We start from the raw sequence: 24,099 nt of genomic DNA on the forward strand, positions 1-24,099 counted from the left end.
ACTCAGCATAAAGCTGATAAACCAGTTTTGTTGTTTGTGCTTCGAATTTAGCAGAAGTCATATGGTTTAGCAGGAGCTTAATTATATTTACTGATGAGTTCAGCCAGCTCTTCCAGTGGGTTTTTTTCCCCTGCAGAAACATCCTGACAGTGCAGCTGAAAATATCCCTGCTCAGTTCCTTCCCAGCAGAAGGAACCTTTATATTTCGGATGCACTAATATAGGAGGAGAGCTTCAGCCACCAAAAGAGGAGGGGAGGAGGGAAAGGCCAGGATTAGAAGTTCATTTCCGTGTATCTGTTCCTGTCACTGCAATGATACCAGCGAGCTGCTGCTGTTTGGGGTCTTGCAGGGTTTCTGTGGTCACAGTGGGGCTGAATTCTGGTGTGTTAAATCAGCTTTACCAGTCCCAATCTGTCCTTCAGTGTGGGGTTACCTCCTTGCCTCTCTGTGGGTTTGCTTCCATGGTATTGGCGGCATTTACCTCCTTCTTAATTGTTTTACTCATTTTGATCTTTGCTGTGAGGGTGGGGAGGCACTGGCACAGGGTGCTCAGAGCAGCTGTGGCCCTGCTTTCCCTGGAAATGTCCAAGGCCAGGTTGGATGGGCTTGGAGCAGCCTGGGATAATGGAAGGGGTCCCTGCCCGTGGCAGGAAGGTTGGAATGAGGTGATCTTAATATCCTTTCCACCCCAAACCATTCTGGAGTTCAGATTCTATGATGCTGATGTATTTAACAATACTTTTCAGCTCGTTAGAACTCTACTGTGTCTTTGCCTCCAGGCTCTTGAATAGCAATTAACAGGATCAGTACATAATGAGATACTCTCTGTATGTTGAAAGTCCTTCTTTTCTATTTATGTGTCTGGAGTACATCAAATGAAATTCAAACCTCTTGGGTGACTGTTTTTTCTCCCCACTCTTGTGCTTTTTCTTGGTGTTTGTGAATTTTGGTCTCCAGAGACTGTCGCTCATGCTGATGGAATTAGGTGTCTGTGGTCCATCAGCCCAGAAATACTCCACTGAATATCTCTTTATAAGGCTGGCTCACCATCAGAAGCAAAGTTGGACAAGCCCTGAGCTTTGGGAATATCTTCACCTATCTGAACTGCATCTTTTTGGCTGGAGCTAGATCCAAGAGCCAGCTGCACTCAAAGGCAGGGAAAGTTTGCATCTGGAGATGGATTTCAAGTCTTATCTATGCTTGATTTTTTCCCCAGCTCCTCTGTGAGCTCCCCTGTACCAGTGTGCAGTTGCTCTGACAGGCAAGACAGAGATTTTGTAATTAGGAGCCTTCCATCATCTGGTGTCCCTGCTGCGTTGCCTCGCCAGCTGTCTTCCCGGGGCTGAGGAAGCTTTGCTTTTACCATGCTTCACACAGCATTAAACTGTGTAGAAAAGGCTAAATATTGTAGGCCAGATGCTGCTTTCCCTTTGCCTTTTATCAGCCTAGAGAATAATCTCACTCCTGGGATGGCACTTTGCTCCTGTTAACCAGAGCCTGACTGCAGGAGGCTCCTGTTCCTCCTTGGTCCTCCTTGTCCCTGGCCTTTGGCAGAGGGTTATTTCCACTGGGGGCTGATTGTTTGGGACCACCTTTTCTTTTTCATTTTGAGATATTTTGGTGGGCTTCACTCCAGTTGCATCATTAAACCAAGCAGAATATGTAGCGTTTTTTCTTTTATTTTTCTCATGTATATTTTTTAAAGAAATTCATTGAAACAGGAATGGCAGTGACATCTGTTGAAATGACTGGAGCTAAGCTCTCTAGTTATTTATCTAATGAAAATTAATTTTTCTACAGAAAACTGCAGTTTTCTGTGTTCTCTTTCACAACACCAAGAGGCATTCTTTGAACTCCTCCCCATTTCCTTCTCCATTTCTATTTGGAAGTGCTCCTTATCTGCTTTTATCCTGCGAGGGAGGAATTTTTTGAGCCTGAAATGAAGAAGCAGCCCCTAAGGGGACTTTAATACAGAGAGGTTACAACTCAGACAATAATTTGGGTCAATTTAAATGGCATGTGGGTGTGGGTTTAAATAAATAGCTTTAACCTTTAGCTTACTGATGGAACTGAAAATAGATACAGGGTTGGGCATATAGGAAGAAATGTGCCATTGCTGCCAGCATTACTTTGAATAAATAGATCTCTCTCCAGGGCTGTCAAACCAGCACCTTTGCCAGTAAGAAGCAATAAGATATTTTTTCTTTTTCCTTTTCTATTTTTTAACCAGCAGCCAAGTCTAAAAGAAGCTCTTACTCTTTTTTTCCTTTGGTGGTTTTGTATTCCCAGACTTTCACTTTGCAATTTTCTTATATCACCTAGACTTTTAATAACATTCATAGATCTTTGTGGCTATTAACTTGCCCAGTTACACCTAAATGTAGACTTTCCCTGAGCAGTTATACCCTAAAGGCAGGAATTAGAGCACGTGTTGATATTACTCCATGTTTGCAGTGTTTCAGCCAGGAACTCTGTGAACTGCTTTTTCCCTACCTATTATTTGTGGCTCAAGAAGTAGAGGAAAGCTTATAGAATTATTTGCTTGGTTTAGAGGACAAAAAGTGGTGGACCTGCTCTAGTTTAACAGTAGTCCTCTCTAGGCTGAGCTCTGTCCCTGCTGCCCAGCTAGTAGATGTGGAATAGGTTTGAGCTCTTGTACTTTGCATCTTCAGGAAGACAGCAGAAATATGGGCAGAATTTGTCTACATGCATGTATCTGATAAAGAAATATGAACTTCATTGTTATTTTAAGCCCATACCAATATGAAAATCTGATCCAGAGTATTGTAATGTGGCAGCTACTCAGTTGTCCACAAAGAGTTGATTTAAAGTCAAAATTTGCAGGCAGTTGGTGGGAGAGGAGGAGCATGTTGTTGCTTTATCTTAGGGGACTGAAAAACCTTTTTGAAACTCAAATGAAATAAAGAAACCCACAAAGCAAATGCCATGGAATAATTTTCTTAATGCATCCAGGCTGATGGGTGATATGTTGGTCACTAAATAGCAGCATGTTAAATGTTTGCTGCTGAATCCTACAGCCCTAACACAGTCAGGCAGCTGAATGCCCTTGCTCTTCCAAGCTGCAGCTGCATTTTCTTTTCAGAGATCAGTGGCATTAACAGCAGTGCAGGTCTCCCACTGTCCATAAGGACAAAGCTCAGCAGCGTGGGAATTGCCTCTGTAAATAAGGTGCTGATAAAGAACTCCCAACTTTGGATCTGGTAAAGGCAGCAGGTTTTCTTGGAGGAGTGCAAAGCTATTTTCAGCTGCTGATTTGCTCATGGAGCATAAATGTGGGCATGATGAAATACGCAGATAATGTTTCATAGTAACCATCTGATAGCTAATAATGGGGAAGAAAAATAGAGTCGTAAGTTTGGCGTGGGCTGCAGTTTTAGCACCATTTCCTTCTGCAGGTTGTTACTACTGCCTGTACCTGCTGAGCAGCAGATATGTAGTTGCAAAGAGTGCCAAGGGCAAATAAATTCATTTCCTCCTTTTATTCCTGAACAGGTTGCCACCCCACTACAAACAGGTTGCAGCCTTGTGTTCTGTAAAACCTAATGCAGTGTCAGCCCTGAGTAACTGTGTCACACCACAGAGTGCCACACTCTGTGGAGAGGTGTTTTGGCATACATTTCCATAATAAAATCCATAAATTCCACCTTAAATTTGCCTATGTGAAATATGGGTCTCCTTAAGCCAGGTCTCATAAGCTCTTGGAGATCTATTTCACACCCAAGATAGCTCAGCTACCTTAGAAGGCATAAAATCAGCAGGATGGCTTCTGTGGTAGTGTTGGAAACAAAAAGGTTTTATTAAAAAGGCAAAATAGTAAAACTCTTTACAGAGAAAAACTGAGCCAGGTGCAAAAGGTCCTTGCCCCTGATAATCACAAAAAAAAAATCACAAAAGCCGTTAGTTTCTTCATTCTCTTCTTTATCTAGTAAATTGCTGGGCTGGACGTTTGGCTTCTGTCCAGTTGGCTATCCTTAAGTCTGAGGTGAAGTCCCCCAGGTCCTATGAGATGTTTTTTCACCTAATTTAGGAGAGAAATTTCTGGGCTTATTTCCTTTTTAAGGGGACAAAGGGTAGTTTTGTCACTCTTCAACGGGGGACACATTCCTATACCTATGCAAACAGATTTGGAGTGATTCACTAATTTTGCAAGGAGCCTCTTTTGGAAGAGCGGGACATTTGGTCCTGGAGTTGTGATTTCATGTTTTGTGGGTTTGGGATGGGCTGTGGAGTTGCTGAGGCTGGGGGACAAACTGCAGCAAGGCGCCACCAAGGACAAAAGCACAAGAGCTGAAGTCCAGAGGGTTGGACCTGATTTCACAGCAGTGAGACCATTCAGCATCAATGGTAAGGAGTGAAAGGGAGATGCTTGAGAGAGGTAAAGAAATTCTTCCTTTTGAGGTTATCTGGATGTTCTCTGGTGAATCAAGATGAGGAAGAAAACAACCCAGGTGGTTTTGTTGTTGTGTAACTGTTTGCAGAGGTTTCTCAAGCTCTTCCCTGAAGCATCTGCTTTTGCTGCTGTCTGATTCAGCTTTATGCTCTAAACAGAGCACTTGTCTGATCTGCTACAGCAAATTTCAAATTCTGAATATCATACAGAATAATCCATAAGCAAACAGTGATATTCTCTGTACTTCCAGGCCCTGGGCATTTTCATGGTTTTATGTGCATCCCTTTGAAACTTCTACTCTGCCAATCAGTGGAGTATTCAAGGATGTGTCCAGCTGAGGAATGCTGGTCACTGTGAGCACTGAAGGCCAGTTGTTGGGTTATCAAAATCTGCAATTCCTGCATGAGGAATGGTCAGCAATATTGAACATGCTCCTGCACCTGTGAGGAGCTGCAGGGAGCAGTCTGGGTGCGACAGTGTCCATGGCTGTGTGTGCACAGAGGGAGGGGACAGCCTGGCTGAGACCCAACATTTTGGGTTACCTGTGTGTGACAGTGTTCACAGGGGTTCTTGGATGAGGGAAGAGAGGAGGATCTGACTCCATGTTTCAGAAGGCTTGATGTATTATTTTATGATATATATGACATGAAACCTATACTAAAAGAATAGAAGAAAGGATTGCATCAGAAGGCTAGCTAAGAATAGAAAGGAAAGGCCATTAATTAGAAACAATCCCAGATGCACCTGTTGCATTCCACAGCAGCAGATAACCATTGTCTACATTTTGTTCCTGAGGCCTCTCAGCTTCTCGGGAGGAAAAATCCTAAGGAAAGGATTTTCATAAAAGTTGTCTGTGACACTTGTGCGGAATATAAAGGCATGTGCCTGTGTGTGCAGCTGGAACGAGTTAGCACAAACAGCAGAAAAGGTGAATGTTGCAGAATGCCCTTGGGGGAGTGGAGCACCCTGCAGTGGCAAAACCTGTCCTGGCTGCACACCTGATGTGCAGGAATCAGCAGCAGCTCGCCCTCTGACACGGGGCTGGCATGGGAAGGGGGAGTCTGGGCTGAAGATGTTGCTTATTCATGTAACAATTTGTGTCAAGTAGGCACTTTCTTGTTCGTTCCATTTGATCTCTTTTACATACCCTAATTATGGATACAGTCTTGACAAAGATGATAAAGGGCCTCAGGGGTTATAAAACAGGAGGCAAGGTTAAGAAAATTATGTTTATATTCATTAGAATAGGAGAGAATTAAGAGGGGTCGTGACCAAGGTGTACAAAACCCAAAAAGTATTGAAGAAAAAATGATGCCACCAGAATATTTAAAAGGGAAGCTGTGAAGACAGAGGTAAGTGGAGAGTAGCTTGCATTTTGATTGGAATTGGTTGTGGGACATTTTTTCAAGGGTGTTGCTCTTGGTGAGGAAAATTAACTTGTGCTGATCAGTGGGCTGTAGGCAGAGAATTTAGGACATAGATATGTTGTTGGCCAGAATTATAGGATACATCATAGAACTTCTTTTTAGAATGTCTTAGTGGGTTGGGTTTGGGCAGAGATTCACCTTTTGAGCTTGTTTGGAATAATGAGCTGGGCTGCCAAATGTTGGAAGAGGGAAAGTTCCACGTTTTCATATTGAAAATCCTTTGTACAAACTTGTTAACTAAAGCAGAGCTGTGGAATAAAGGCTTTGGGGGGCTCTATGCGCAAAGATAATTTTGGGGGAGTAGCACAGCAAAGAAAGCTTTTCAGTATTGTGTATTGGCACAAATGGGACAAACCAAAGATGTGTGGCCATGAACACCACCAGCTGTGCAGCCACATAGGCTAAAATCAGAAGGACATAGATGCAGAATCAGTGATGGCTATAAAAGGTTATAAAATGACTTAAAACACACTGGAAGTAAGAGGAAGGCAGAAGTCCATCAGGAAGAAAGGGAAGCAAATAAATGGACTAGAAGAGAAGACAGAAATACAAAATGCCATTATTTTGCACTGCTCTTCACAGAAAGGTTAATAACTGTGTCAGATCTGTAACAGTGTTCCCTGTAAGAGGGCTTACAAGCAAAGGCAAGAACAAGATAAGGAGTATTTAGGTAACTGTGATATATTTGGGTCAATGTGGCCTTATGAAATGTACCCACTGAATTATTTACAACTTTCAGAAGCTTGTGGAGAATAGGGCAATTGTCAGAATTCTGGAGCAAGGCAAACATAGTACCTGTCATCACAGAGGACACTACAAGGGAAACAGAGATTTGTAAATTCCCAAGAAGATACAGAGCAAATTACCTGTGAGCACATACCTGTGAGCAGCACGAAGTAACTGACATGCTTTAAGCCCAGAATAATCTGATTTCTTTTTCTGATTGTGTGACTAATACCCAAGAGAGGAGGAAAGCAAAAGCACTTTGTAGCCAGGAGTGTGATGCTCACGTGAGCATCACATTCTCATACCTGAGAGAAAGCTCAGAGTTGTGACTGCCAAAGTTCTTGATCAGTGGATCATAAATTTCTTTTAGCAGAGCTTCATATGCCCAGGTAGCAAGGATTTCACTGTGCAACTGAGTGTACACCTGGCTTTAGCAAAGTCTTAAAAGAAGTATATTAATGTTTAACTCAGATGTTATTGGACATTTTAGCCATGGGCTGTGAGAAGTATCTGCCTTCATAATTTCGATCAGTTGTTTGAATGACGGACCAAAAAGTACAATTCTCAAGTGTGGGTGAGCCCCAATATGAAAGATGAAACCCAGCTGCACATATGGAATTGTTTTATAGGGGTCAGTGCTTCAGGTGAGCTCAGGGGATGTCACTGTGGACCTGAACTGAGGGGTGGCTGCTGTGACATGGTGTTCCCTAAGGATGTGGACAGCTTTGCAGGGAAACAACAAAGCCAGGTCTGGTATCTCTGTTATTAATCTGGGGTCTCCTGCACTGAGAAAATGCTGCAGCTTTACTGAGGGGGGGTCATGTGGGGAAGTACTGGCACATTCAGGACTATTTCAGAAATACACTTCCTGAAACTTAAGTCATGGTCTCTTGTTACCAGACTCAAAACAGGTAGACGGTTGCCTTCATAACAGAACCAAAATTTCACAGTCTGTATGACGTGGAGCAATTCATGCGCTGGTAAATCCAGTTACAGCCCTGATTTAGAAAAACACTGAAGCATCTGCTTAAGTTTTTTTTTGACAGGTTTTAACAGGTGCTAAAAGCTCTGCCCTGAATGAATTACTTTGCTGAATTGAGACCCAATCAAGCATATGCTTGTGTTAGGAAAAGGATATATGCAGTGCCTAAGTTCTCTGAAGGGGGGAGGAATATGCATTAGGATATTTTTAAATGTCTATTTTTATGTATGCTTTCTCTCAATGGAAATTGCACAGAGTGCAGTACCATCCTCTTTGCTCTCTCTCCAGCATCCCTTTCCCCAGTGCATTTCCTATGAAAGAGCTTTGCCGTGGGCCACAGCCTGTATTGCAGGGGAGTATCACATGCTGAGAACTTAACTAACATCCTGCAGAAATGTGATGGGTGGGTGGAGGATGGGGAGCTAGAGGTAAGCCTTTAAAAAGTTTTCCAAATGATAATTCTTTTTAACCACTCCTCAGGCTTTTGCATAAAGATTGCAGAGTAGGCACTCCAGCAGCTTAGAGGAGCCCTGGATTTATGCTCTGTAATAAATGTATCCATAGGGTGCTGCGTTGTTGTAATGATGGCAAATGACAGTAAAATTAGGAGAATTAATAATGACCCAGCTGGAATAATTTAGCACTGTGATAAGTAAACTCTAACCTAATACTCAGCGTTCTGGCAGAACTATTTACAAAGCACATTGAATGCAGGAGTCTGAGGGGAATCTTCTATAGAAAACAAAGTGAAACCCTAATCACAAACAAATGCCATAGCATGTCATTAAGAGGATTAAGTGGCTTGAAATTGATGTCTAAGGCATTTTGGTTGATTGTTGCTAAAAATACCACATGCTTGACAATTATCTTCTGTTTGCCATCCTCTCTCCTGCTAGTAGTCTGTCATGCAGTATTATTCTTGTTTACCACCCTGCCTCATACCAGCTCTTTATCTGTGAGGTTTGCAGCTTGGTGCCGCGGCTGATGTGGAATTCACAGTCTGATGTGTTGGCCCTGGTTGGTGCCAGACCATTAATACCTTACAGCAAGGGAGAGGCCAGGTTCAGCAAACACTGGGCTGAAACCAAAGTGGAACAGCACAAAACTTCTGGAGTCAGTTTTTTAAATTAAAAATGCTTGGGTTTTTGTTTGAAATACTGTATTTTCTCTAAGAAATATTTGTTACATTAGAGTTATCAAAGTTCTTAAAAAAATTTAAATTTCAGTGAAACATGTTACAAATAAATGAGTTTTATATAGACTTGAACTCCTAATAGCTTTCTGAATAATTAGTATTTCTGAAACTTTGACCTTTGATCTAAGTAACAAATTTTTAAAGGTAGAAAAATTTCTTACTCTGCCTTGCTTAGTGATTCTGAGCTGTTACCTCATTGGTCTGTGCTTTGCTGAGAGGAAGAAGCTGCAGATGCATTGAGGCAAGTCAGATATTTCTGAGGGAAAGCCTGGAAAGTAGCATCGTTGTGTGAGTGAGTGTCACCATATGGAGCATTTCTGAGCTGCTCAGGCTGTCAGTGAAGGGAGTGCACCAAGCTCCCAGAGACACGACAGGAGCTGTGGTTGCTGCCATGGCTCTTGGATTGTGCGAGCTGAGCAGGCAGCAGGGAAAGCTCCAGCTCTGATTTAAATCCAGGAATTAGTGGGGAGCCTTGCCATGGAAATTGTGCACGTGGAGCCTTCACCTGCAGCCCCCAGGATGTCCTGGGTGTGGGCATGGACCAGCTCCAGCTCCAACCTGAAATATCACCCCATGTCATTCTGGGGGCGCTGAATTACCCTGTCAAAAAATGTCTTCAGCATCACTGGTTGGGTGTGAGCAAATTCTGCTGGCTTTTCCACTTTTGTGTGTTGTAGCCATGCAGTGCTGGGTTGTACTGAGCTGTGCTGCTTTTGTAGTCAGGGAAAATTGGCACTGAGAGATACTGGCATGTCTGCCCTGTTGGCAAGAGGATCAATGTCCTGCATGATTTGAGAAAAGACTGAAGTGTCTTGTAGTGTGAGAGCTACACACTACAAAGAAACCTCAGGTTTGATTTTTCTTCCCCCTGTATCAGTTTTATGATAATAATTCTATCAACAGCAACAATACTAATAAAAATAGCTGTCCTGAATCCAGCCCTGTGAGATGGCAGTGTGAGATACAGATATTTAAAATCAGATTATTGTCCCCCAAGACTGAGGTTCAGACATTCCATCTTTCTGGGCTGCAGGCAGCTGCAGAAGAGTTGCAGGAAAAAAAAAAATAAGGACAGCAAAGTTTTAAACTGTGGTTCAACCCATTCCCTCTCACTTGAGATGAGATGCCAAATCCACTGACCTACTGCCTCTCTTTCATGGATGCTTCTGCCCTTCCTTGGCAATATAATTACAGCATGGTTGGGAGTTCAGACTGTAATCTGGATGTAATCATCCTGCATTGAGGACGCCTGAATAAATAAATATTGATTGCAATCCTAGTTAGTGTCTCCATGAGCTCTGCCTCAGGGCTGCCTCCTCAGGGTAACCTGTGCCCTCTGCAGACCTCGGTCAGAGAAGGTTTTTGCCCACAGGGAAGGTGAAGGTGACCCAAGTCCATCCTGGCTCCTGCTCATGGCCGTGGTGCTGCCGCTCTTCAGTGATCCTGCACCTGCTGGGAAAGTCACATTTTTAAGGGACAGGAAGGGGAGGTGTTTGCTTGGTGAGATGTTGCCAAATGGAATTAGGATTTGTGTCTAGACAGCAATCAAAATTAGCCTTTCATCCTACATCAAGGTAATATACAAATTGTTCTGTAAGCATTAGTAAGTTAATTGTATTACTTTGAGGATGCATGCATAAGTAAGCATTGAATGTATTTGCTATAATGCAAATGGAAATGAAGCTAAAATACCAGCAAAGCTGGAGACTCCTCACTACTGGTTTTTCTTAACCCTCCTGTTCTGGCTCTGAGCTGGATTATTTTGTGTCACTGTTTCCCTTTTCTGTTGATTTAACCCAATGTAATTCTACATTCAGTGGGTGTTTAGATGACCAGGTGAAATTCAATCTTCATAAATTATTAAGACCAGTGGAAGTCCCTCACACTGCACAAAGGATTCTGGCTGCAGAGCAATAAAGGAGTTTGCTTTGAGTCACAACCAGCATCTTTATAAAGGAATAAAAAATCTTTTAAAAAAACTAAATGTAACAGACTATAAATGAAAGAAATGCAGTTATATATCAGAGCAATCCATTAAACACACAACCTGCTGAGAGATGCTACAGTATCACTCATTCCTCTGTAAGTCAGTACATAAACTTGTTTTTAATTTTTTTGGCAGACTTATGAAGCCAATTATCATGGTAATAAATATTCAGCTTTAATGGGCAAGTAAATAATTAATGTTATTGCCTTTGCAAGTTTAGCTTTTCACTTATAAATTAACATAATTAAAATAGTAATGTTTCAGTACGCATTTTACCAGCCAAAATCTAAATCAAGCAATTAAACTGTAGGTTTTTCACATCAAATGAGTTGAGTTTATAATGATACAAACTGTGGGCATAAATCTGCTTTTCATGGTCAGATTCATTATAGAAACATGAAGAAAAATTATTCTGCAGTAGATGTAATCAAGTATATTATTTGAAAAACCATTAATATATACTTTAACTACTTCTTGTTGTCCTTTCACAGTGAAATAGGAAGGGAAAGCACATTTCCCACGAGTCTCTGGCCCAGCAATAATTGCCTGTGTATAATTGTAATGGCCACTGTACAATGGCTGTCAGAGCATAGTGGCTGTCACATCTCTTTGGATTGATTGGAAAACCACAATGCACAGTATGGATCTGAAAAGGAAAAAAATTACTTTGTAGCCATTAATTTAAAAAACTCCAGTCTGAGTTACACAGGCTGCAAATTTGATCGTAGACTTTTCCTCCCCTACTCATTGTTTTATAATTTTTGTGAGGAGCGTGTGCTGTCCTTGTGTCAATGTTCCAGCCTGGCGAGCAATCAGAGCAGGAAAGCTTTCCTTGATAAGAGGAGATGAGTTAGTAGGAGTGTGCAACAATTTCTACTCTGAGTGCAGCTCAGAGCTGGTGAAATTCAGCCCTTTGGGTAGTTGATCCCCAGGAGCAGTGTGAGGCTGTAACTTCAAGCTGGCTCAAGGGTTCAGGAGGTTGCATCAAAATTTCTGAATTTTCTTGTGAGAGGCAGTGAAACTTTATGGCTTCTGAAAATTAGAAGCTTCAGGGACATCAGACTGTAGGAACTTGAGCCTTTCTCATTTTGTTTTTAAACTGGGAATGTCACAAGAGCATTTCAGTTTGTATGACTGGTGTCAGTTTTTGACTCTTAAAAGGACTACATTTTGTTAGAAATGGGAAAAGCTCAGAGGTGACTCTGACATTCATCTATAGACAAGGGCACGCACAGATGAAAACTTGAAGTCTGAAAATTTGCTCAGAGAAGTCCTGAAAGCTTGTACTGAGAGCCCAGAGCTTTAGACATTTCTGGTCTTGCAGTCTCCACGGATTATAATTTATCATGGGATGAGCAGTCTATTTATAGCTCCTCAAAATGTTTCTAAGAGCAGCGTTTTGCAAGCTGCCAAAGGTTTGCAGATTTGTAATGAGGAGAATTCCTCGATGCACAGGCTTGCCCACATCCAGACCTGCTCATTGACATTTTTACAAGCTGTGATTTCAGAGTCCTTTCGTGCCCCAGAACCCAGGGGGCAAATTTATCCCTGCAAAGGCCCACTGAAGTCACACCAAAGATGAATTCAAGTTAATGAATTTTATTTTAGTGGTGTTCAAACCATTTGCAGTGCTATGCAGATAGGCAGCTGTAGGCTTTTTGCAGTATCCAATTGTTTAAGCTTTAGTGGACTGAAAAAAAAAATCTTTGAGCTGAATTTTTGCTGGTTGACTTAAATGCACACGGAACTGCAGGTGTGGTTTTGACAACAATATTATCTGGAGTTTTAGAAGCACTTTAAAAAGAAGAAAAGCACGCTAGACTCTCATGCATGATATCTGCGGGTCCATATTGCCAATGATATTTTAATTGGACACAATTATGTGCTGGTGAGATGAGCTGTGGGTGGGAGAGCAGCGATGCAAGCACCTGATGGCACAGGCAGTTCTCTTGTAAGCACTGCTAACTCTGTCTGTCAGTGTGCACCTGTAGGAAATACACATTTTTATCAGTGAAAAGGCCAATTTCTATCTCAAATGCTGCTCTTTTAGAATAGTTTTAATCTGTATTTAATTATTGTACTTTGGCCATGTCTAGGTTTAGATGGGGTTGAGGTGCCCTGTATGGTTTCCTTGCCAGTGGTGGCTAAATGAGTTTTTCCATGTCCTTCCAAGCTCTGCCTGGGTTTGATGGCATATTTCTGGCTGGGCCTGGCCCTGGAGTCAGCAGGGCCATGTCTGACAAGAATCCAGCCTATTTTGTAACCAGGGTACTCCAAACTCCCTGGCGTTTGATGGTCCCCTTTTAGCTGTTTTGGTTTTCAGCACAAATCAAACATTGCTCTGAGGCACCTGAGCACTGAAGGCAGTTCAGGCACTGCTGTTCAGGCTGGCTCTGCTGGGAGCTGTATTTCTGCTCCTTTCTTTAGGATTTACAGCACTTTAAGGCAGAGTTTCCCCACGGAAGCGCTGTGACACTGCCTTGTTTTATGGGTGAGTTAGAGTATTGCCGGTGTTTGCTGTCTTTGTTGAAATCCAGCAAACCTCCTCTCTCTGAGAGCAGGCAGCAGGAGGTGTTTGCATGGGTGAACTGGAGATCTGTCCCGTGTGGAGGCTGAAGAGGGATGTGTGTGTGTGTGTTTGGAGAGGAGGGACAGCATTAAGGGAGCTGTGGTTTGCAATTGCAAGTGCATTGTAGTGGAAAGCCAGCTTCTGGGCATTGCTTTCCTTTCCTTGTGGTTCTTTTTGACTCGCATAAGCTTCTCCACACTCCTGACACTGTTCCTAGAAAGCTTCAGCATCCTCCTACAGCCCCGGGTCTGCTCTGGCCTGTTCCTGACTCCCCAGGGCACTCCCCAGTCCCTGCTCACCCTTTTCTCATCTGATGCCAGATCACATCCTGCCCTCTCTGTCCTTTCTGCTGAAATCAAGGCACTCAAAGGCTCTAGGGCTTTACCAGGCTTCTGTGCTGGTTACCAGCTCAAATTTAGTTTCTTTCTCTTCAATTATGCAATCCACATAGGAAAAAGGACATTTTGGAAGTCAGGCTGGTGTTTTTAAGTGTTGTTGAATTTGATGCACTCTCCAGGCTAACAGATCTCTGCACTGAGTGAGGGACCTTTCTGTGTCATTTGTGGGCTTTGCTGACTCCTGCTTTCTCTGGGCTGTAAAAGCTGCAGCAATGGGTGGGACTTTGGATACACAGAAGTCAGTTCTGGACGGCATAATAGAACTTTGCAGATTTCAAATGAGATTAAAGTTAAAAGTGGTCAAATTAATGCCTTTAATAAAGAAGGATAGTATGTGTATGAAAAGCTTAGGCTCTAATGTCCTGAGCCTGCTTACTTTGCTTGGGTAGAAATTCTTGTTGGATGGATGAATTAAAAATGTTTTTTCTCTGGTTAGTGTAGTTTTGTGTTGCTTCACAGGTTGATAAATTTTGTTTCCCTTGGGTCAGCTGGGATTTTCACAGCACATCCCACCTCAGCAGTGCCGTGGTTGCAGAGTGGAGCCCTCGCCCTGGGAACACCCTGGCAGAGGTGTGTGAATATGTGAGCCACAGGAGGAGAAGGGAATGTGGAAAAGTGATAATCTGTCCCAGCTTTTGCAAAACATCTGCCCCTGGCTCAGTGTTAAAGGGATGAAGAGTATAAAGGAAAAGAAATGCACTGACTTTGCCTTACCAATGAGTTAAGGACTCTGCCATCCTAAATTTGGAAATGAAGCTTCTTAGTGAGCTGCAGAACAAGGTGATGTTGATGCTGTGCACTTGGGGCTGGAGAAATTTGTTTCAGATTTGTGATATAAGAGACCTGCTTGAACCAGTAACTGTGAGAGTGAGACCTGTGGCTTAACTGTGACACTGAGATGAGTGACAGGATTGTTCCCTTGTTAGATTCCCATTTCAGGTTAGAGGAAGAGGAAATCCACTTAGATCTTGTTCCATCAGTGAAGGTTGTATCACACAGCTGCTTCTGGTACAAACCTGTCAGCTCTTGTTGGGAGAAGTGGCTTCATTTCATTACTCGATTATTTTGATGATCTGTCTGGTTAAATGGAAGCTGGTTGCTACTCACCACTGAAGTGAGTTCAGAATTGCTTTTTTCCCCCCACAAATGTGCTTCCAACCCTTTGAAAGCATTATTTGACAAATGTGTTTCCAACCCTTTGAAAGCATTATTTGACAAGGACACATGCATTGCAGTAACTTCATCATTGCTTTCAATTGAACTGGCAGAAGAAACAATAATCTCCTGAAAGAGCTTCAGAACAAGGGCAGATGTAAACACCTAAGGGGCCCAGGAGATCTTATTTTATAGTCTAAGCAGACTCTAATAGTAGGAATAATAAAAACACTTAATAGTGTAATGCAGCTTTGGCAGCTGGAGTGTTAGACAGTAACCTGCAACTTAATGCTTTTGAATTCGGGAAGCAGCTTTGGTTAAAACCAAATGCCTGCTGAAGGAAGGAGTTTATATTATTTCAAATTAGGGGTATTTCCATGGCATTTCTTGGGTTCATCTTAAGAAAGTATTTACTTATGTGCAACAGCAGCAAGACCTGTTCAGTGTATAGCATTTTCTAACACAGCAAGATATTAGTTACACTCTTGAACCTGGTGATGTAACATTGATGCTATTATGATGGGAAAAGTTCCTTCAACAAGGGTGATTGACCACTTATTTCCTTTTTCCTGGATACCATTAGTTTGTACCTGGATTACAAAAATCAATGCTGATCTTCAGCAGCATCACAGCATTCTATTGTATTAATCCCAGTCAACATATTCTTCATTTTATTATTGCCTGCATTCTTTAATAGAGTTTATTTTCCATCACACCACCAGCCCCCACCAAATTTCTAATGCTGGGTGTTACCACTTGAATTGCAGCTCTCCTGTTTCACTATTTGTTTTGTTGGCAGGAAAGGGGAAAAAAAAAAGCCTCCAAACAGCTGAGTGCCAGTAGTGCTGATGACTTCTGTTTTATTTATGTTTTGCACTGAGCCATGGTGAATGATAAAGTGTGTCTGGGACACGGCTGTGGGCAACACTCTTAAGTGTTATAGTTGGAAATCTGCCAGAGTTGCATTGCTACCAATTTTTTACCACTAGCCTTCTGGAGGGAAAGATTCAAAGTCTCATTTTATTCCCTTCTTCACCCGTGTCACCTTTGCAGTAAATTAATGTGAGGTATTCAGCAGAGATGGAGCTGACGCGGTGAGCTGTTGCTCCCACAGCTTCCCCTGGGACTGGAGCTGAGAGGAGTCAGGAGCATCCTTGGGGACACCGGAGATCTTTGTAAAATGCTCGGAGCTGGAGCCTGTGGTGGGGTGGTGCTGGTGCTGTCCTGCGGCTCAGCAGGGAAATCTGAGCTTGATCCGAGGAAAAAGCAGAGAGCAGCAGTTGTTCCCTGCTCGGCCGTGTGGGGACTCTGTCCGAGGCTGTAATTAGCAGATATACCTGCTAATGAATTGGTGTAATCCCCTGCTGCGCTCAGAGTCTGCTGGGGGATCTCTTTTCCTGCCTTGCAGAGGTAGGTGACCTTGCTAAATACTTAGCAGTAAAAATGTGTTTTCCCTTGCCTGTTTCACAGCCTTTCTTCTGGCTCTGCCACTGGAGCTCTTCTTTATTAATTGAAAATACTTACTCAAGTTTAGTTTCAGGAAAGGAGGGAAGTTAGAAGAATATGCATGAACATGTTCCATATGTGTCATACACATCTACGTGAATGCACACACATATGGAATTCTGATTTCTTAATCGCCACACTAGCAATAAACACAAAAGAAATTTCATATTTAAGCAAGGAGTTATGTTTTCAATTATTTTTCAGTCACCAGCCACTTAAAATATTTAATCTTTTCTCCGCCCAACTAATTTGTTCAATTGCAATTAGGTAGATTGTAATTAATATTTGATGAGACAAACTAATACTAATTTGCATATCTACTACACTGTGATATTTGCTCACAGATGTGTTATTTAGCTTCCAGATACCTCTTTTTTGCCCTTGCTGAAGTTGCAGATGCTCATCAAGGTTGCCACAAGGCCCTTAAGCTGTATGACACACAAATCTAAGGATGAGTGTGCTGGGTCAGAGGAGGGTCCAGCCAGCTCCTGTCCTCACCCCGACAGGGATCAATAGTTGATGCCTAAAGACAAGAATTAAGAACAGGGCAGAGGTACAGCAAGGCTTCCTGAGAGACAGAAAGTCTCCCAGACTTCATTGATTTGTGGCCTGGAAACATCCCAAGATAGAAATGGTGTCTTCAAATTTAATATTTGAGCTTATTTGTTACGTCTAAAGTATGTAGTTATTTTGTATAATGTATGCTTTCCATCAGCAAAGGACTGAGATTCCTCCAAGGGAAATACTCTCTTTTTACTGGAAAAATGTCTTGTCTGCCTTTCCTGATTAATGAGAACATCCATATGCTGGCTTTTGTGAGTGGAAGACGGATCTGATACCACTTAACTATGTTAACTGAATGTAAAAGTCTGAAGTGGTGGGATAATGAAAGTAATTTGCAGTTTGTCGGCGTGTTCCCTCTGATCAAAGATGAGTGGTGGAGCACAGCAACTTAGAAACAACACAACCAGACTCTGGGGTTTCTAGGACATGGGGCATTTTTTGCAGGTTCAGGCTTGGTTTTGTTTCAGGTAGGAACAGTGCTGGCTCCTACAGCAGGGGCAGGCTTAAATGGATGATTTGGGTTGGAAAGGATGGGTTGGAGTTGGGTTGGAAGGGGTCTTAAAGCCCATCCAGTCCCACCTCCTGCCATGGGCAGGGACAGCTTCCACCATCCCAGGTCGCTCCAAGCCCTGTCCAGCCTGACCTTGGACAGTTCCAGGCATGGGGAGCCACAGCTGCTCTGGGCACCCTGTTCTCACTCTGTGGCAGCTCCCGAGGCTCTGGGCTTGGCAGGAGCTGCCCAAAGCCAAGGAGGTGCAAGAAGCATCTTGGCAGCTCTGTGGTAAGATCTCTGAGGCTCTGAGAAGGAAACCAGCTGGACACTGACCATCAGGTCAGGACTGACCTACTGAATGAATGTGAAGGGGTTTTCCTGCAAAACTGTGCAGCTTTGGCCAACACAAATGGCATACATTCTTTATTTTTTTTAACTATATTTTTTCTTCTTTTTCTTCCCTCGTATGGTTCTGAGCCAACACAAATTATAGCTCATGAGGGTTTCCATGCATTTATCTTCTGTAGCTTTTTTGCTTTATTGCTGACTAGTATGGTCCCTGGCCTGGCTCCCTGCCTCTGTACTGTGTGATCACATCAGCAGAGTGTGGAGGGAGCACGCTGCCTTCAGAATGGAACATCTACACTTTGCTGCTCCCTGCAAACCTGGCCATTAATTTAGTTCCATTAAGTTGCCTCATCTCAGTTATATCATGAGAAATGGGAATTGTGCACACTCACTGCATTTTGTCATGAATAAAGTTGTTTTCACCTCCTGTTATTTCTCCTCCTTCACATTGCTAGATATTCTTTGGCAAACTGCACTAAACAGGAACATCCAGAACCCCACCTTTCCCAGCCTGAGCCCAGGTTACAGTGATGATCTGGTGCTCTTGCTGTTACTTCCTCCACTCAGCTGATGCTCTGGTTAATGCACAGAAATGTAGCACTGATTCTCTTTAGTGACTATTCTATGTTACAATTTACGAGTAGAAATGAAAAAGTAATTGTAGCTGTGGTCTCCAGAGATAAAATCCCTTAAAAGCAGCAGAATTAGGTCTTACTGCTGCCTGCAGATCAAACTAGTGCAGCATCAGCCATTCCTGTGCCCATAAGTCACTCAGCAGCCATTTCAGTTGGCAGTCTGATTTTTCATGGTTGGCCTGGAAGAGGGCAGGAGCTGAAGGTCCACTTTTGTCCTTCATGTTTGAGTTCAAGAGAGGCAGGAATTCTGCAAATGTGAACAGTAATCACAAGGCTGCTGTCTGCCACCCTGACTCCTGTTGTGGATGTCCTGCAAGGTGTTGTGGAGCCTTTAGGGGTGTATGGAACATATGAGGTCCAGTAAAGTAATTAGTGCTAAATAAAGTAAATTTATTTGATATGCATTTGTGCATGTGTGTATGTGTGTGTGTATATATATATATGCCAGTATGATGCTAACTTCCAGTATGCACCATTTCATGTGCTGGTTGCTGGAATCTTCCTTCTTGCAAGCCCAAAACCTAATGTGTTTTCCAGATAGGTGTAAGCTGTTTGTGGGTTCAGGGTTTCTTGTGAAAGTGTAATGGGATTTTGTGGTACTTGGAGCTGTCATGGGTTTCCTCATCTGAGGGAAACCTCTTGTATATCTCTGGTGGTTTTTCCCTTTGCTTTTCATAAAATTCCTGGGCAAAGTCAGAATGGCTTCTGAATTGATCTTAGAAGAGCATTTCTGGATGTGGTTTAAGGATGTGACCCATGGATATATCTGACATGGGGAGCTCAGATGCTGCTCTTTGCTCAGTCCTCACCTGTTTTGTGCTGCTGTGCCCAGTTTTGCTTCACAGGCTGTATTATCTGGCTGGGGGAAGGATGGTCCTTTGAGTGTTTCCCATCTGCCAGGGCTGAGGGATGAGCATTTGCACTTCCCAGTGCTGCTCTGAGGTTTCTGCTTGCTGGGAGTGCTGCCTCCATCGCTGTCTCTCACATCCCTGCTCAGTGCCAGGGTCTGACCTCTTGGGAGCTCTGAGCACCTCTAGCAGTGACACTGGGCTAGAAAACGTGGTGTTGCTGAGCCCCCTGCTCCCAGAAAACCCCAGGACATTTCCCAGTCTCTGACAATTGCGTTGGAGGCAGAACTTTGGGAACTGTGGCATGTTGGGCTGGCAGTCATGACTTCCCATCTGCTGTGAGCTCCTGAGCTTTGAATTTCTTGAGTAAGAGCCATTTTATTGTGCAGAGTATTAAGACTGAGGTGATGTCTCTGCTTTTAATATGAAAGTCCTGTTATTCTTCAGAAATGCCATAATGAATTAAAATATTCCCTATGGAGCAGTGCATTACTTACTTTTGTGTTACAATATTGGACTGGAATAAAAAGCAGCCAGGCTGTCATTCATTTCCTGGTCTAGGGACACTATAAAAGTACTGTAAAGCAAGAATAGCTTTGCACCACATTTCTTGAATTCAATGATTGCCCTCTGAAGGTGCCACACATGATGGATTGTCACAGACTCTCTGTCCTGCCTTGACATTTCATTCCTATCCAATGTTGTCTTGTGTTCTGCTCTGAATCTGCCAAACAACTGACCCTAGAATTTAATGCCACACCTTCTTCTCTTTTCTTTTTTTGAGCAGCATCCTCTGCAGCTGAGGCTCTGAAATACTGGAGGACACTGCATCTTCCTCAGGGACACGGGCAAGGGAGAGCTGGAGCCTCTGGGGGGCTTGGACAGGAATTGTGGTTGGTGGTCGCCTGAGGAACTTACCTTCACCCCAATGTTGCTCTGAAAGGAGTCGTGTCCAACAGTCAGGTTTGGTAAGGTATGTATTTCTTCCCCTGCTCTTGTGTTTTTGCTCTTTTCTGAATATCTACATGTGGGGAAAGCAGAGCATTAGCAGCCTTTGAGTTTATTGCTGCATTCATGGCATGCTCATACTGTGTCTGTAAATAAGCTTTGCTCTCCCTGAATTTAGAAAGCGTTCACCAGGAGTGAAGTGTTTTTATTGTCTTGGGCTTGAGGGGGTGTCTGCTGATGTGAAGTTCTTTATTGAACGAAATGCTCGCTGATGGTTGTGTGTTGCTGCTGGTGATGGATACTTGGTGATAGGAATCTGTGTTTTGAAAATCCCACTTGTGTTTCACTAATGACTGTAATTCTGAGGGTCAGAGATGGGGAAAATAAAAGGAGATGAAGTAGCACATTTGTAATTCAGCCCCGTGCTTTTCTTTGTGCTTTGTATATTCTCACTGTGTGCAAAGGATGGAAATGCCACTACCAATTTCCTGTATAATTGTATTCCCCCTTTATTGTGCAGCACTTAAAATTTTTGTCTGTGTGAGTGTTCTCATACTCACACAAATGTTGTCCTGGCTGTGCTGGAACTGTAGCAAGGCAATATGCAACCATTTTCTAACAAGAAACTGAAGGCCAAGATATGTTGTTAATGAAGATGGTGCTAGATGAGATTTTAGGGTAATACAGTCTCTATTGCTTCTTTTACCTAGGTCAAGTTATTTCTGTGAAGGCAAAGTTTTCTGAGTCAAAAAACCTTAAAAAAACAGATTTAAAGCAATGGTTCCAAGATCTCAGTAGAGTGGTATCAGATGATATTATATCCTTTTTCATTTAGCACATGGGTATTGACTTCCTCCATATGACTGAACCAGCACTATAATCTTGTTGAGAAAAGTACAGCAGCAATATAACACCTGTGCTTGGTGTCAGTGGAGGAGCAGGGAAAAGAAGTCAAGACTTTCTTAAAAGCCTCAAAAATAAATCACAATGCAGGTGAGTGTACATTACTTCTCCGGCTTTTGATCTGGTTGCACTTGTCATGTCAGCTCTGGAAATTGTGGGCTCTAACTCATGCTCCAGCAGAGCTCTGCCAGTGTCTGGCAATTGCAGGGAAAAGTTGGTTGGAACAGCTTAAATTGGGTGCTTAACTTTTAAATGTTGAGGGTCAAGAAAGGTCTGTTCCAACCACAGCATGTGCTGTTAATTTGTACAGGAATTTCAGACAAACAACACGGCTGCCAGGGCAAGGTTCCCATCATTACAGCACAGCACAGCTCTGCTTGTCTGCCTGCTCTGGTTTCTGGAAGAGGAGCTTGTTAGACATTGCTCCTGCCTTTATTATCCTCTTCACTTCTGTTTATTTCCAAGCTACTGCTCTTGTGATTATAACACTTAAAAGGGAAGGTTGTAGGAGAGGTATTTTGTAATCAAGAGAGCTTCTTGACTCTCGCAGAGAAAAATTTGGCACTGTTAGAATATAGAAATCACAGCAGTTTTGTTTATTCCTTGTTTGGGTTTGAGATGTCTGAGTTGAAATATGCAAATCTTCCTTGCAATGAGTGTGTGAGTTTTGCTGGGTACCTGGGGTGTGTGAGGATCTGCTCCAGAGATGTTGGTTGTTGGTGTGACTGTGGTGCTGCTCCTGCCTTGGATAGGGGGCAGGAAATGAGCTCCCCTGTCATTCCTGAGCCAATCCAAGTCTCACTCTAGGTCTATATAAACGATTTGTGTGAAATTATTATTAAGGCATTAAACTCTAGATTGGACTTGGATTATATGTTTGCATTTTATTTTGTGACCATCAGATCTAAAACTTGGCTCTTATTTAAATCTCACCCTTACGGAAACTTCATCTTTAAGAAGAACACTGCACTTTGAGAAGGTTGTGCTAAACTATAAAGAATTGGCCAAACTGTTGCTCACTTGAGTAGATGAGACCTTTCCTTATTGATTCTCTTCATCTTGGGGACTCGTGATTACCAGAGTACTTGACTGCCATCAACTTTATCTGTTCCCACAACACCCTTGTAAGACAGAAGTGCTACTTATGCCCATTTTGTAAATGGTGAACAAGAAACAGAGTCACTTCTAGGTCACTTTTAAGTGGCAAACATCTGTCCCTGATTTTCAGGCAGCTGGAGGCACACAGCCCTGGTTGAGCACCAGATTCAGTTATGGATCTTTCTGAGGTCACTGCTCCCACCTAATCCAGTTTCTTCCACATGTCCTGCTCTCCCAAGTAGAGAGGGTTTTAATTAAGTGATTACAGTAACACTTAATGACATCAGGACTCAAGGTTTCCCTCCCTATCTCTACTGAAAACTGAAACATCTGTTCAGATAATGTGAGCTGAGTTCATCTTTGCAGCAGGGTGTTTGCTCACGTGAGACGAGCAGATTCCCTTTTAGCAACACTTATGAAATTGTGCTGGTGGAAATCTTATTGCATGAGGAATTAGTTTAAATGGATCTGCAGATAATGTGCAGAGCAGTAGTTTTTTTTCTGAAATTGCTAATTTTTAGATTAGTAGGATCTGGTTATTGAAATGCTCTGTTCGGCTGAAAAGGCACATTTAATAAATATGTAAGAGAAATTTTTAAGTAGCCATTAAACATAGTTAATAAATTTTATCTTGCAAGTAGAATTGGAAAAAAAAACCTGTTCATTTAATGTGTTTTATGGCTCTCATAGCAATTAATTGTCTTCATTACATGAACATAAATCCTCAATGTAATTCACCTTTTTCAGATTAACTGCTATGGAAATTTTCCCTTTGCTTTGTTTGGACTAGTAATATTATTTCTCTTTTCTAAAAGTTGAATATCAACATCACATTTTTTTTTACCTTTTCCAGATGTTCTGTAGATCAGTTCCAGTTAAAAAAATCTCTTTGTGCTCCAGGCCATGCAGGGATGGTGTTGCAGCTGTGCTGCTCTGACAAGGTGAAGCAGAGACTTCTCCCTCTCTCATTCATTGTATTATATGGTCTGATAAAAACTTACTCTTTCTTCAAATTTTTCCTGTTTATTACATGATTTCATTTATTAAATCAGGAAAAAAACCTCTGATTTCATATGCCTGTGGGTTTGGCTCTCACGGTAAGACCCTAATGCAACTTTTCATTGTCTTTGCTGAGAGGTACAGGTGGCTGTGTCTGAACATTTGTCAGTAAAATTGTCCTCCAACATTATTGTGGGGAAATTTTGGTTGAGGCATCATGGGATTGCTGCTTGAATTCCCAAAATTAAGTTAAAAGCTGTATTTTGATTAAAGCCTTCATCCCCTGGATTGAATTTTGCACACCAAGCAGGACAAGAGGACAGCATGCGGGATCGTGTTTTATGTTTTTGGATATGTTTTTTTATCAGTGAGCAGGATGAGCTTTTTTGCATAAGTAACATTTATGCAAATGTTTTCTACTGTTTCTGGACCGTTTTGTCAGGGTGAGGATATAAAACAGCTATTATATTTGCATGTTTTTGTTGCAAGATCAGCAGACTGGCTGTTAAGGTATCAATTCCCTTGATGACGCCACTTCTGCAGCCCCATTCACTCAGCTTCTCCTCACAGGGCTTTTATTGAATCCATCAACCTGACACATATCAAAGCACAATTTCTGATAACAAATATCTTGTTGTAAAATGAATTAAAGAGGTGATAGCAGCGGCAGAACCGAGTTGAATTTCTGAAAGAAAATAAGAAACTCCAATACTAACATGAGATTCTTAAGATACCAATCACAGAACAGAAATATAATAGTCCTTTACCTGTTCTCCTGAAGTGCTGAGAAGTCAGTGGGTCTGTCTGCAGTCATTCAAATGGCCGTGCTCCTGGGCTGGCAGCTTGTGGCTCTGCCTTCTGCCCTCTGATGTTTGTAGAGGTGTCTCAGAAAGTGTGATGAAGTTG

At 42.4% G+C, this 24,099-nt stretch overlaps 1 protein-coding gene across 5 annotated transcripts in view; it reads left to right on the top strand.

Moving 5' to 3' along the window:
- SGCD (sarcoglycan delta) overlaps positions 1 to 24,099 on the top strand; it is a 310,429-nt gene that overhangs the window by 94,958 nt on the left and 191,372 nt on the right. For all 5 annotated transcript variants that reach the window (XM_063168909.1, XM_063168911.1, XM_063168908.1 and 2 more), the window contains one exon: positions 20,033 to 20,218. The gene's annotated coding sequence lies outside the window, so the exon portion shown is untranslated. The remainder of the gene's footprint in view (positions 1 to 20,032; positions 20,219 to 24,099) is intronic.

Source organism: Melospiza melodia, chromosome 14, assembly GCF_035770615.1.
Source record: "Melospiza melodia melodia isolate bMelMel2 chromosome 14, bMelMel2.pri, whole genome shotgun sequence".
Taxonomy (NCBI): domain Eukaryota; kingdom Metazoa; phylum Chordata; class Aves; order Passeriformes; family Passerellidae; genus Melospiza; species Melospiza melodia.